We start from the raw sequence: 13,237 nt of genomic DNA on the forward strand, positions 1-13,237 counted from the left end.
CCCCCCACAAAGCAAGGGAACAAAAAAAAAAAAAAAAAAAAAAAAAAACACAAACAAGGGAAGCATCTCTAGAGTAGGGAGACAGATAGGAAAAACAATTAAACAAATGGCTAACTAAATAAAAATAGCACTGTATTTGGTGCTATACATTCAAAATTCAATCACCTAAAGAAACAGAACTCATTCAAGTAAAATTACTGGTGCCTTGTGTTTGGCACATTTCAAAACTATCTGAATCACACACATTACATTCATTGACAAAGCAGAAAGTTCTACCTTATAATTAACACTTATGCATATAAACCTTTGTAACATGTTAAACAAGCGTGCCTGCCGCCCGTCAGGATAAACCCCCTTTATTGGGGGAAACCTGATCCCTCCCGAATGCAGAGCCAGGCACTTAACAACCTTGAGGGAGAAAGGTTAACAAAACTTCATGAACATACCACTAAATAAAAATGAAAATGGGTGCACTGAAGACAATAACCGGAACACCCACGAACTATAGAGTAAAACAAAGATAGGATTATTCTCCAAGTAAAATCATACCAACATATGTTCCCGATTTAGACACTGCCGTGGCAACTGAAATCGTGAAAAACGTACATTTTTGCTATCATTTGAATCAATGCAGATAGGACATTCCTAAGGCCTGCCCTGGAATTTATAATGATTGTATCGGCTTCGCGCGATCCGCAAAATAAACCGCCTGTCCCCGCCTGTTCTGCAGGCTACCATAAATTGGTCATAACATCAATGATACTGCTGCAATGTTTTTCTTAAAAGAAACTGGGAAATAAAACTGCATGCCAACAGAGTCTGCATGAAATGACGGGGTCACCACGACAATGACCAAATCGTGAACACATGTAATATAGCGAAGCACGCTAGTGACGTCATGACTGAGACAGGACTCAGACAAACAAACCGGAATTGCGGGCGATTTTCCAAAAACACTTTCTAAAACAGCCAGTGTTCCTAAAACATTTTTTTTGAAAACGAAAACTTCGCCCTGATTCCCACTATTTCTATCAGAACACGCTGATGTTTTCTTAGCCTTGTGGGAATTGTTTGCATTCTATTTTTAGACCTCAAGTGTTTCGCTATTGTATTCCGCTTGCTACGTTCTATGATAGGTTGATGATAAATGGAAGAAAGACCAATATGAAAATCTTGGCATCCCGATTTTAGGTCCCGGGCTTATACAATTCCACCTTCGCACTCCTACTTTACGAAGTTATACAAGCCCTGGGCTTTTACAACTTCCTTTTGGAAAACAGATGAAGAAGAAAAGAAGAGAGAAGGAAAAAAGAAAATGGGAAAGAGGAAGCGAACAAAAATAAAAAGGAAGATAGGGAAGGGGATAACTGAGAGAGGGAGCTGTAAGGGGAAAAGGAAAAAGGGAGGAAACGAATAAGTAAAGAGGAAAAGAGAAAAGGAAGGAGAAAAGGGAAAGAGGGAAGGGTGGAAAAGAAGAAAAGGGAACAAACGGAAAGAGGAAAAAGGAAAAAAGGAAAGAGCAAAAGATCGAGGGAAAATGAATAAGGGAAAGGAAAAATGGGGAAACGGGAAGGGGAAAAAGAGAAGTAGGAACAGAACAGGAAGATTATGACAAGGAGATAGGAGAAGGAGAAGCGGAAAAGAAGAAGGAGGACGAAGGACGAAGGGTTAGAGAGAAGGGAGAAGGAGGAAAAAAGAGAGGTTTAAAGGCTAAAGCGTTGAGGGGGAAGGGAGAGGGAGGAAAAGGGGAAAGGAGTAAGGAGTAAAGGGGTTAGGGAGAAGGGAGAAGGAGGATGATGGGTAAAGAAATAAGAGTTAAAAGGGTTTAAAGGACGGAGAAGAAGAATAAAAGAAAGGAGTAACGGGTAAGCGTTGAGAGGAAAGGAAGAAGGGGGATAAGGCAAAGGGACTAGAGTGGTTTGGGGAAAGGGAGAAGGCGGAAATAAGGGAAAGGAGTTAGTGTAGAGTGGTTTGGGGGAAGGGAGAAGAAGGATAAGGGGTAGGAGTTAGTGTAGAGTGGTTTGGGGGAAGGAAGAAGGAGGATAAGGGGAAGGAGTAAGTGTAGAGTGGTTTGGGGGAAGGGAGAAGAAGGATAAGGGAAAGGAGTTAGTGTAGAGTGGTTTGGGGGAAGGAAGAAGGGGGATAAGAGGAAGGAGTTAGTGTTGAGTGGTTTGGGGGATGGGAGTAGGAGAATAAGGGGAAGGAGTTAGTGTAGAGTGGTTAGGGGGAAGGGAGAAGGAGGATAAGGGAAAGGAGTTAGTGTAGAGTGGTTTGGGGGAAGGAAGAAGGAGGATAAGGGGAAGGAGTTAGTGTAGAGTGGTTTGGGGGAAGGAAGAAGGAGGATAAGGGGAAGGAGTTTGTGTAGAGTGGTTTGGGGGAAAGGAGAAGGAGGATAAGGGGAAGGAGTTAGTGTTGAGTGGTTTGGGGGAAGGGAGAAGGAGGATAAGGGAAAGGAGTTAGTGTAGAGTGGGTTTGGGGGAAAGGAGAAGGAGGATAAGGGGAAGGAGTTAGTGTTGAGTGGTTTGGGGGATGGGAGAAGGAGAATAAGGGGAAGGAGTTAATGTAGAGTGGTTTGGGGGAAGGGAAAAGGAGGATAAGGGAAAGGAGTTAGTGTAGAGTGGTTTGGGGGAAGGGAAAAGGAGGATAAGGGAAAGGAGTTAGTGTACAGTGGTTTGGGGGAAGGAAGAAGGAGGATAAGGGGAAGGAGTTAGTGTAGAGTGGGTTTGGGGGAAGGGAGAAGGAGGATAAGGGGAAGGAGTTAGTGTTGAGTGGTTTGGGGGATGGGAGAAGGAGGATAAGGGGAAGGAGTTAGTGTAGAGTGGTTTGGGGGAAGGGAGAAGGAGGATAAGGGAAAGGAGTTAGTGTAGAGTGGTTTGGGGGAAGGGAAAAGGAGGATAAGGGGAAGGAGTTAGTGTAGAGTGGTTTGGGGGAAGGAAGAAGGAGGATAAGGGGAAGGAGTTAGTGTAGAGTGGTTTGGGGGAAGGGAGAAGGAGGATAAGGGGAAGGAGTTAGTGTAGAGTGGTTTGGGGGAAGGGAGAAGGAGGATAAGGGAAAGGAGTTAGTGTAGAGTGGTTTAGGGGAAGGGAAAAGGAGGATAAGGGAAAGGAGTTAGTGTAGAGTGGTTTGGGGGAAGGAAGAAGGAGGATAAGGGGAAGGAGTTAGTGTAGAGTGGGTTTGGGGGAAGGGAGAAGGAGGATAAGGGGAAGGAGTTAGTGTTGAGTGGTTTGGGGGATGGGAGAAGGAGAATAAGGGGAAGGAGTTAGTGTAGAGTGGTTTGGGGGAAGGGAAAAGGAGGATAAGGGAAAGGAGTTAGTGTAGAGTGGTTTGGGGGAAGGGAAAAGGAGGATAAGGGGAAGGAGTTAGTGTAGAGTGGTTTGGGGGAAGGGAGAAGGAGGATAAGGGGAAGGAGTTAGTGTAGAGTGGTTTGGGGGAAGGGAGAAGGAGGATAAGGGGAAGGAGTTAGTGTAGAGTGGTTTGGGGGAAGGGAGAAGGAGGATAAGGGAAAGGAGTTAGTGTAGAGTGGTTTGGGGGAAGGAAGAAGGAGGATAAGGGGAAGGAGTTAGTGTAGAGTGGTTTGGGGGAAGGGAAAAGGAGGATAAAGGGAAGGAGTTAGTGTAGAGTGGTTTGGGGGAAGGGAGAAGGAGGATAAGGGAAAGGAGTTAGTGTTGAGTGGTTTGGGAGAAGGGAAAAGGAGGATAAGGGAAAGGAGTTAGTGTAGAGTGGGTTTGGGGGAAGGGAGAAGGAGGATAAGGGAAAGGAGTTAGTGTAGAGTGGTTTGGGGGAAGGGAGAAGGAGGATAAGGGAAAGGAGTTAGTGTAGAGTGGTTTGGGGGAAGGGAGAAGGAGGATAAGGGGAAGGAGTTAGTGTAGAGTGGTTTGGGGGAAGGAAGAAGGAGGATAAGGGAAAGGAGTTAGTGTAGAGTGGTTTGGGGGAAGGGAGAAGGAGGATAAGGGGAAGGAGTTAGTGTAGAGTGGTTTGGGGGAAGGGAGAAGGAGGATAAGGGGAAGGAGTTAGTGTAGAGTGGTTTGGGGGAAGGGAGAAGGAGGATAAGGAGAAGGAGTTAGTGTAGAGTGGTTTGGGGGAAGGGAGAAGGAGGATAAGGGGAAGGAGTTAGTGTAGAGTGGTTTGGGGGAAGGGAGAAGGAGGATAAGGGGAAGGAGTTAGTGTAGAGTGGTTTGGGGGAAGGAAGAAGGAGGATAAGGGAAAGGAGTTAGTGTAGAGTGGTTTGGGGGAAGGGAGAAGGAGGATAAGGGAAAGGAGTTAGTGTAGAGTGGTTTGGGGGAAGGAAGAAGGAGGATAAGGGAAAGGAGTTAGTGTAGAGTGGTTTGGGGGAAGGGAGAAGGAGGATAAGGGAAAGGAGTTAGTGTAGAGTGGTTTGGGGGAAGGAAGAAGGAGGATAAGGGGAAGGAGTTAGTGTAGAGTGGTTTGGGGGAAGGGAGAAGGAGGATAAGGGAAAGGAGTTAGTGTAGAGTGGTTTGGGGGAAGGAAGAAGGAGGATAAGGGGAAGGAGTTAGTGTAGAGTGGTTTGGGGGAAGGGAGAAGGAGGATAAGGGGAAGGAGTTAGTGTAGAGTGGTTTGGGGGAAGGGAGAAGGAGGATAAGGGAAAGGAGTTAGTGTAGAGTGGTTTGGGGGAAGGGAGAAGGAGGATAAGGGGAAGGAGTTAGTGTTGAGTGGTTTGGGGGAAGGGAGAAGGAGGATAAGGGAAAGGAGTTAGTGTAGAGTGGGTTTGGGGGAAAGGAGAAGGAGGATAAGGGGAAGGAGTTAGTGTTGAGTGGTTTGGGGGAAGGGAGAAGGAGGATAAGGGGAAGGAGTTAGTGTTGAGTGGTTTGGGGGAAGGGAGAAGGAGGATAAGGGAAAGGAGTTAGTGTAGAGTGGGTTTGGGGGAAAGGAGAAGGAGGATAAGGGGAAGGAGTTAGTGTTGAGTGGTTTGGGGGAAAGGAGAAGGAGGATAAGGGGAAGGAGTTAGTGTAGAGTGGTTTGGGGGAAGGGAAAAGGAGGATAAGGGAAAGGAGTTAGTGTAGAGTGGTTTGGGGGAAGGGAGAAGGAGGATAAGGGAAAGGAGTTAGTGTAGAGTGGTTTGGGGGAAGGGAAAAGGAGGATAAGGGGAAGGAGTTAGTGTAGAGTGGTTTGGGGGAAGGGAAAAGGAGGATAAGGGAAAGGAGTTAGTGTTGAGTGGTTTGGGGGATGGGAGAAGGAGGATAAGGGGAAGGAGTTAGTGTAGAGTGGTTTGGGGGAAGGGGAAAGGAGGATAAGGGAAAGGAGTTAGTGTTGAGTGGTTTGGGGGAAGGGAGAAGGAGGATAAGGGGAAGGAGTTAGTGTAGAGTGGTTTGGGGGAAGGGAGAAGGAGGATAAGGGAAAGGAGTTAGTGTAGAGTGGTTTGGGGGAAGGGAGAAGGAGGATAAGGAGAAGGAGTTAGTCTAGAGTGGTTTGGGGGAAGGGAAAAGGAGGATAAGGGGAAGGAGTTAGTGTAGAGTGGTTTGGGGGAAGGGAAAAGGAGGATAAGGGGAAGGAGTTAGTCTAGAGTGGTTTGGGGGAAGGGAAAAGGAGGATAAGGGGAAGGAGTTAGTGTAGAGTGGTTTGGGGGAAGGGAGAAGGAGGATAAGGAGAAGGAGTTAGTCTAGAGTGGTTTGGGGGAAGGGAAAAGGAGGATAAGGGGAAGGAGTTAGTGTAGAGTGGTTTGGGGGAAGGGAGAAGGAGGATAAGGGAAAGGAATTAGTCTAGAGTGGTTTGGGGGAAGGGAAAAGGAGGATAAGGGGAAGGAGTTAGTGTAGAGTGGTTTGGGGGAAGGGAGAAGGAGGATAAGGGAAAGGAGTTAGTGTTGAGTGGTTTGGGGGATGGGAGAAGGAGGATAAGGGGAAGGAGTTAGTGTAGAGTGGTTTGGGGGAAGGGAGAAGGAGGATAAGGGAAAGGAGTTAGTGTAGAGTGGTTTGGGGGAAGGGAGAAGGAGGATAAGGAGAAGGAGTTAGTCTAGAGTGGTTTGGGGGAAGGGAAAAGCAGGATAAGGGGAAGGAGTTAGTGTAGAGTGGTTTGGGGGAAGGGAAAAGGAGGATAAGGGGAAGGAGTTAGTCTAGAGTGGTTTGGGGGAAGGGAAAAGGAGGATAAGGGGAAGGAGTTAGTGTAGAGTGGTTTGGGGGAAGGGAGAAGGAGGATAAGGAGAAGGAGTTAGTCTAGAGTGGTTTGGGGGAAGGGAAAAGGAGGATAAGGGGAAGGAGTTAGTGTAGAGTGGTTTGGGGGAAGGGAAAAGGAGGATAAGGGAAAGGAGTTAGTGTTGAGTGGTTTGGGGGATGGGAGAAGGAGGATAAGGGAAAGGAGTTAGTGTTGAGTGGTTTGGGGGATGGGAGAAGGAGAATAAGGGGAAGGAGTTAGTGTAGAGTGGTTTGGGGGAAGGGAAAAGGAGGATAAGGGAAAGGAGTTAGTGTTGAGTAATTTGGGGGATGGGAGAAGGAGAATAAGGGAAAGGAGTTAGTGTTGAGTGGTTTGGGGGATGGGAGAAGGAGAATAAGGGAAAGGAGTTAGTGTTGAGTGGTTTGGGGGATGGGAGAAGGAGGATAAGGGGAAGGAGTTAGTGTAGAGTGGTTTGGGGGAAGGGAAAAGGAGGATAAGGGAAAGGAGTTAGTGTAGAGTGGTTTGGGGGAAGGGAAAAGCAGGATAAGGGGAAGGAGTTAGTGTTGAGTGGTTTGGGGGAAGGGAGAAGGAGGATAAGGGAAAGGAGTTAGTGTAGAGTGGTTTGGGGAAAGGGAAAAGGAGGATAAGGGAAAGGAGTTAGTGTTGAGTGGTTTGGGGGAAGGGAGAAGGAGGATAAGGGAAAGGAGTTAGTGTAGAGTGGTTTGGGGGAAGGGAAAAGCAGGATAAGGGAAAGGAGTTAGTGTTGAGTGGTTTGGGGGAAGGGAAAAGGAGGATAAGGGAAAGGAGTTAGTGTTGAGTGGTTTGGGGGAAGGGAAAAGGAGGATAAGGGAAAGGAGTTAGTGTAGAGTGGTTTGGGGGAAGGGAAAAGGAGGATAAGGGAAAGGAGTTAGTGTTGAGTGGTTTGGGGGAAGGGAAAAGCAGGATAAGGGAAAGGAGTTAATGTAGAGTGGTTTGGGGGAAGGGAAAAGCAGGATAAGGGGAAGGAGTTAGTGTAGAGTGGTTTGGGGGAAGGGAAAAGGAGGATAAGGGAAAGGAGTTAGTGTTGAGTGGTTTGGGGGAAGGGAAAAGGAGGATAAGGGAAAGGAGTTAGTGTAGAGTGGTTTGGGGGAAGGAAGAAGGAGGATAAGGGGAAGGAGTTAGTGTAGAGTGGTTTGGGGGAAGGGAGAAGGAGGATAAGGGGAAGGAGTTAGTGTAGAGTAGTTTGGAGGAAGGGAGAAGGAGGATAAGGGGAAGGAGTTAGTGTAGAGTGGTTTGGGGGAAGGGAGAAGAAGGATAAGGGGAAGGAGTTAGTGTAGAGTGATTTGGGGGGAAGGGAGAAGAAGGATAAGGGGAAGGAGTTAGTGCAGAGTGGTTTGGGGGAAGGGAGAAGGAGGATAAGGGAAAGGAGTTAGTGTAGAGTGATTTGGGGGGAAGGGAGAAGAAGGATAAGGGGAAGGAGTTAGTGTAGAGTGGTTTGGGGGAAAAGAGAAGGAGGATAAGGGGAAGGAGTTAGTGCAGAGTGGTTTGGGGGAAGGGAGAAGGAGGATAAGGGGAAGGAGTTAGTGTAGAGTGGTTTGGGGGAAGGGAGATGGAGGATAAGGGGAAGGAGTTAGTGTAGAGTGGTTTGGGGAAAGGGAGAAGGAGGATAAGGGGAAAGAGTTAGTGTAGAGTGGTTTGGGGAAAGGGAGAAGGAGGACAAGGGGAAGGAGTTAGTGTAGAGTGGTTTGAGGGAAGGGAGAAGGAGGATAAGCGGAAGGAGTTAGTGTAGAGTGGTTTGGGGGAAGGGAGAAGGAGGATAAGGGAAAGGAGTTAGTGTAGAGTGGTTTGGGGGAAGGGAGAAGGAGGATAAGGGAAAGGAGTTAGTGTAGAGTGGTTTGGGGGAAGGGAGAAGGAGGAGAAGGGAAAGGAGTTAGTGTAGAGTGGTTTAGGGGAAGGGAGAAGGAGGATAAAGAAAGGAGTTAGTGTTGAGTAATTTAGGGGAAGGGAGAAGGAGGATAAAGAGAGGAGTTAGTGTAGAGTGGTTTGGGGGAAGGGAGAAGGAGGATAAGGGAAAGGAGTTAGTGTAGGGTGGTTTGGGGGAAGGGAGAAGGAGGATAAGGGGAAGGAGTTAGTGTAGAGTGGTTTGGGTGAAGGGAGAAGGAGGATAAGGAAAAAGAGTTAGTGTAGAGTGGTTTAAGAGAAGGGAGAAGGAGGATAAGGGAAAGGAGTTAGTGTAGAGTGGTTTAGGGGAAGGGAGAGGGAGGATAAGGGGAAGGAGTTAGTGTAGAGTGGTTTAGGGGAAGGAAGAAGGAGGATAAGGGAAAGGAGTTAGTGTAGGGTGGTTTGGGGGAAGGGAGAAGGAGGATAAGGGGAAGGAGTTAGTGTAGAGTGGTTTGGGTGAAGGGAGAAGGAGGATAAGGGAAAAGAGTTAGTGTAGAGTGGTTTGGGGGAAGGGAGAAGGAGGATAAGGGAAAGGAGTTAGTGTAGAGTGGTTTGGGGGAAGGGAGAAGGAGGATAAGGGGAAGGAGTTAGTGTAGAGTGGTTTGGGGGAAGGGAGAAGAAGGATAAGGGGAAGGAGTTAGTGTAGAGTGGTTTGGGGGAAGGGAGAAGGAGGATAAGGGGAAGGAGTTAGTGTAGAGTGGTTTAGGGGAAGGGAAAAGGAAGATAAGGGAAAGGAGTTAGTGTAGAAGGGTTTGGGGGAAGGGAGAAGGAGGGTAAGGGGAAGGAGTTAGTGTAGAGTGGTTTGGGGGAAGGGAGAAGGAGGATAAGGGAAAGGAGTTAGTGTAGAGTGGTTAGGGGGAAGGGAGAAGGAGGATAAGGAGAAGGAGTTAGTGTAGAGTGGTTTGGGGGAAGGGAGAAGGCGGATAAGGGTAAGGAGTTAGTGTAGAGTGGTTTGGGGGAAGGGAGAAGGAGGATAAGGAGAAGGAGTTAGTGTAGAGTGGTTTGGGGGAAGGGAGAAGGAGGATAAGGAGAAGGAGTTAGTGTAGAGTGGTTTGGGGGAAGGGAGAAGGAGGATAAGGGAAAGGAGTTAGTGTAGAGTGGTTTTGGGGAAGGGAGAAGGAGGATAAGGGAAAGGAGTTAGTGTAGAGTGGTTTGGGGGAAGGGAGAAGGAGGATAAGGAGAAGGAGTTAGTGTAGAGTGGTTTGGGGGAAGGGAGAAGGAGGATAAGGGAAAGGAGTTAGTGTAGAGTGGTTTGGGAGAAGGGAGAAGGAGGATAAGGGAAAGGAGTTAGTGTAGAGTGGTTAGGGGAAGGGAGAAGGAGGATAAGGGAAAGGAGTTAGTGTAGAGTGGTTGGGGGAAGGGAGAAGGAGGATAAGGGAAAGGAGTTAGTGTAGAGTGGTTTGGGGGAAGGGAGAAGGAGGATAAGGAGAAGGAGTTAGTGTAGAGTGGTTTGGGGGAAGGGAGAAGGAGGATAAGGGGAAGGAGTTAGTGTAGAGTGGTTTGGGGGAAGGGAGAAGGAGGATAAGGGAAAGGAGTTAGTGTAGAGTGGTTTGGGGGAAGGGAGAAGGAGGATAAGGGGAAGGAGTTAGTGTAGAGTGGTTTGGGGGAAGGGAGAAGGAGGATAAGTGGAAGGAGTTAGTGTAGAGTGGTTTGGGGGAAGGGAGAAGGAGGATAAGGGGAAGGAGTTAGTGTAGAGTGGTTTGGGGGAAGGGAGAAGGAGGATAAGTGGAAGGAGTTAGTGTAGAGTGGTTTGGGGGAAGGGAGAAGGAGGATAAGGGGAAGGAGTTAGTGTAGAGTGGTTTGGGGGAAGGGAGAAGGAGGATAAGGGGAAGGAGTTAGTGTAGAGTGGTTTGGGGGAAGGAAGAAGGAGGATAAGGGGAAGGAGTTAGTGTAGAGTGGTTTGGGGAAGGGAGAAGGAGGATAAGGGGAAGGAGTTAGTGTAGAGTGGTTTGGGGGAAGGGAGAAGGAGGATAAGGGAAAGGAGTTAGTGTAGAGTGGTTAGGGGGAAAGGAGAAGGAGGTTAAGGGAAAGGAGTTAGTGTAGAGTGGTTAGGGGGAAGGGAGAAGGAGGATAAGGGAAAGGAGTTAGTGTAGAGTGGTTTGGGGGAAGGGAGAAGGAGGATAAGGGAAAGGAGTTAGTGTAGAGTTCTTAGGGGAAGGGAGAAGGAGGATAAGGGGAAGGAGTTAGTGTAGAGTGGTTAGGGGAAGGGAGAAGGAGGATAAGGGAAAGGAGTTAGTGTAGAGTGGTTTGGGGGAAGGGAGAAGGAGGATAAGTGGAAGGAGTTAGTGTAGAGTGGTTTGGGGGAAGGGAGAAGGAGGATAAGGGGAAGGAGTTAGTGTAGAGTGGTTTGGGGGAAGGGAGAAGGAGGATAAGGGGAAGGAGTTAGTGTAGAGTGGTTTGGGGGAAGGGAGAAGGAGGATAAGGGGAAGGAGTTAGTGTAGAGTGGTTTGGGGAAGGGAGAAGGAGGATAAGGGGAAGGAGTTAGTGTAGAGTGGTTTGGGGGAAGGGAGAAGGAGGATAAGGGAAAGGAGTTAGTGTAGAGTGGTTTGGGGGAAGGGAGAAGGAGGATAAGGGAAAGGAGTTAGTGTAGAGTGGTTTGGGGAAGGGAGAAGGAGGATAAGGGGAAGGAGTTAGTGTAGAGTGGTTTGGGGGAAGGGAGAAGGAGGATAAGGGAAAGGAGTTAGTGTAGAGTGGTTTGGGGGAAGGAAGAAGGAGGATAAGGGAAAGGAGTTAGTGTAGAGTGGTTTGGGGGAAGGGAGAAGGAGGATAAGGGAAAGGGGTAAGTGTAGAGTGGTTTGGGGAAGGGAGAAGGAGGATAAGGGGAAGGTGTTAGTGTAGAGTGGTTTGGGGGAAGGGAGAAGGAGGATAAGGGAAAGGAGTTAGTGTAGAGTGGTTTGGGGGAAGGGAGAAGGAGGATAAGGGAAAGGAGTTAGTGTAGAGTGGTTTGGGGGAAGGGAAAAGGAGGATAAGGGAAAGGAGTTAGTGTAGAGTGGTTTGGGGGAAGGGAGAAGGAGGATAAGGGAAAGGAGTTAGTGTAGAGTGGTTTGGGGGAAGGAAGAAGGAGGATAAGGGGAAGGAGTAAGTCTAGAGTGGTTTGGGGAAGGGAGAAGGAGGATAAGGGAAAGGAGTTAGTGTAGAGTGGTTTGGGGGAAGGGAGAAGGAGGTTAAGGGAAAGGAGTTAGTGTAGAGTGGTTTGGGGGAAGGGAGAAGGAGGATAAGGGAAAGGAGTTAGTGTAGAGTGGTTAGGGGAAGGGAGAAGGAGGATAAGGGAAAGGAGTTAGTGTAGAGTGGTTAGGGGAAGGGAGAAGGAGGATAAGGGGAAGGAGTTAGTGTAGAGTGGTTTGGGGGAAGGGAGAAGGAGGATAAGGGGAAGGAGTTAGTGTAGAGTGGTTTGGGGGAAGGGAGAAGGAGGATAAGGGGAAGGAGTTAGTGTAGAGTGGTTTGGGGGAAGGGAGAAGGAGGATAAGGGGAAGGAGTTAGTGTAGAGTGGTTTGGGGGATGGGAGAAGGAGGATAAGGGGAAGGAGTTAGTGTAGAGTGGTTTGGAGGAAGGAAGAAAGAGGATAAGGGGAAGGAGTAAGTCTAGAGTGGTTTGGGGGAAGGGAGAAGGAGGATAAGGGAAAGGAGTTAGTGTAGAGTGGTTTGGGGGAAGGGAGAAGGAGGTTAAGGGAAAGGAGTTAGTGTAGAGTGGTTAGGGGGAAGGGAGAAGGAGGATAAGGGAAAGGAGTTAGTGTAGAATGGTTTGGGGGAAGGGAGAAGGAGGATAAGGGAAAGGAGTTAGTGTAGAGTGGTTTGGGGGAAGGGAGAAGGAGGATAAGGAGAAGGAGTTAGTGTAGAGTGGTTTGGGGGAAGGGAGAAGGAGGATAAGGAGAAGGAGTTAGTGTAGAGTGGTTTGGGGGAAGGGAGAAGGAGGATAAGGAGAAGGAGTTAGTGTAGAGTGGTTTGGGGGAAGGGAGAAGGAGGATAAGGGAAAGGAGTTAGTGTAGAGTGGTTTGGGGGAAGGGAGAAGGAGGATAAGGAGAAGGAGTTAGTGTAGAGTGGTTTGGAGGAAGGGAGAAGGAGGATAAGTGGAAGGAGTTAGTGTAGAGTGGTTTGGGGGAAGGGAGAAGGAGGATAAGGGGAAGGAGTTAGTGTAGAGTGGTTTGGGGGAAGGGAGAAGGAGGATAAGGGGAAGGAGTTAGTGTAGAGTGGTTTGGGGGAAGGGAGAAGGAGGATAAGGGGAAGGAGTTAGTCTAGAGTGGTTTGGGGGAAGGGAGAAGGAGGATAAGGGAAAGGAGTTAGTGTAGAGTGGTTTGGGGGAAGGGAGAAGGAGGTTAAGGGAAAGGAGTTAGTGTAGAGTGGTTTGGGGGAAGGGAGAAAGAGGATAAGGGAAAGGAGTTAGTGTAGAGTGGTTTGGGGGAAGGGAGAAGGAGGTTAAGGGAAAGGAGTTAGTGTAGAGTGGTTAGGGGGAAGGGAGAAGGAGGATAAGGGAAAGGAGTTAGTGTAGAGTGGTTTGGGGGAAGGGAGAAGGAGGATAAGGGAAAGGAGTTAGTGTAGAGTGGTTAGGGGAAGGGAGAAGGAGGATAAGGGAAAGGAGTTAGTGTAGAGTGGTTGGGGGAAGGGAGAAGGAGGATAAGGGAAAGGAGTTAGTGTAGAGTGGTTTGGGGGAAGGGAGAAGGAGGATAAGGAGAAGGAGTTAGTGTAGAGTGGTTTGGGGGAAGGGAGAAGGAGGATAAGTGGAAGGAGTTAGTGTAGAGTGGTTTGGGGGAAGGGAGAAGGAGGATAAGGGGAAGGAGTTAGTGTAGAGTGGTTTGGGGGAAGGGAGAAGGAGGATAAGGAGAAGGAGTTAGTGTAGAGTGGTTTGGGGGAAGGGAGAAGGAGGATAAGTGGAAGGAGTTAGTGTAGAGTGGTTTGGGGGAAGGGAGAAGGAGGATAAGGGAAAGGAGTTAGTGTAGAGGGGTTAGGGGAAGGGAGAAGGAGGATAAGGGAAAGGAGTTAGTGTAGAGCGGTTTGGGGAAGGGAGAAGGAGGATAAGGGAAAGGAGTTAGTGTAGAGTGGTTTGGGGGAATGGAGAAGGAGGATAAAGGGAAGGAGTTAGTGTAGAGTGGTTTGGGGGAAGGGAGAAGGAGGATAAGGGGAAGGAGTTAGTGTAGAGTGGTTTGGGGGAAGGGAGAAGGAGGATAAGGGGAAGGAGTTAGTGTAGAGTGGTTTGGGGGAAGGGAGAAGGAGGATAA

The sequence above is a fragment of the Oculina patagonica genome, chromosome 4 (assembly GCF_052425735.1).
Source record: "Oculina patagonica isolate OP01 chromosome 4, crgOcupat, whole genome shotgun sequence".
NCBI lineage: Eukaryota > Metazoa > Cnidaria > Anthozoa > Scleractinia > Oculinidae > Oculina > Oculina patagonica.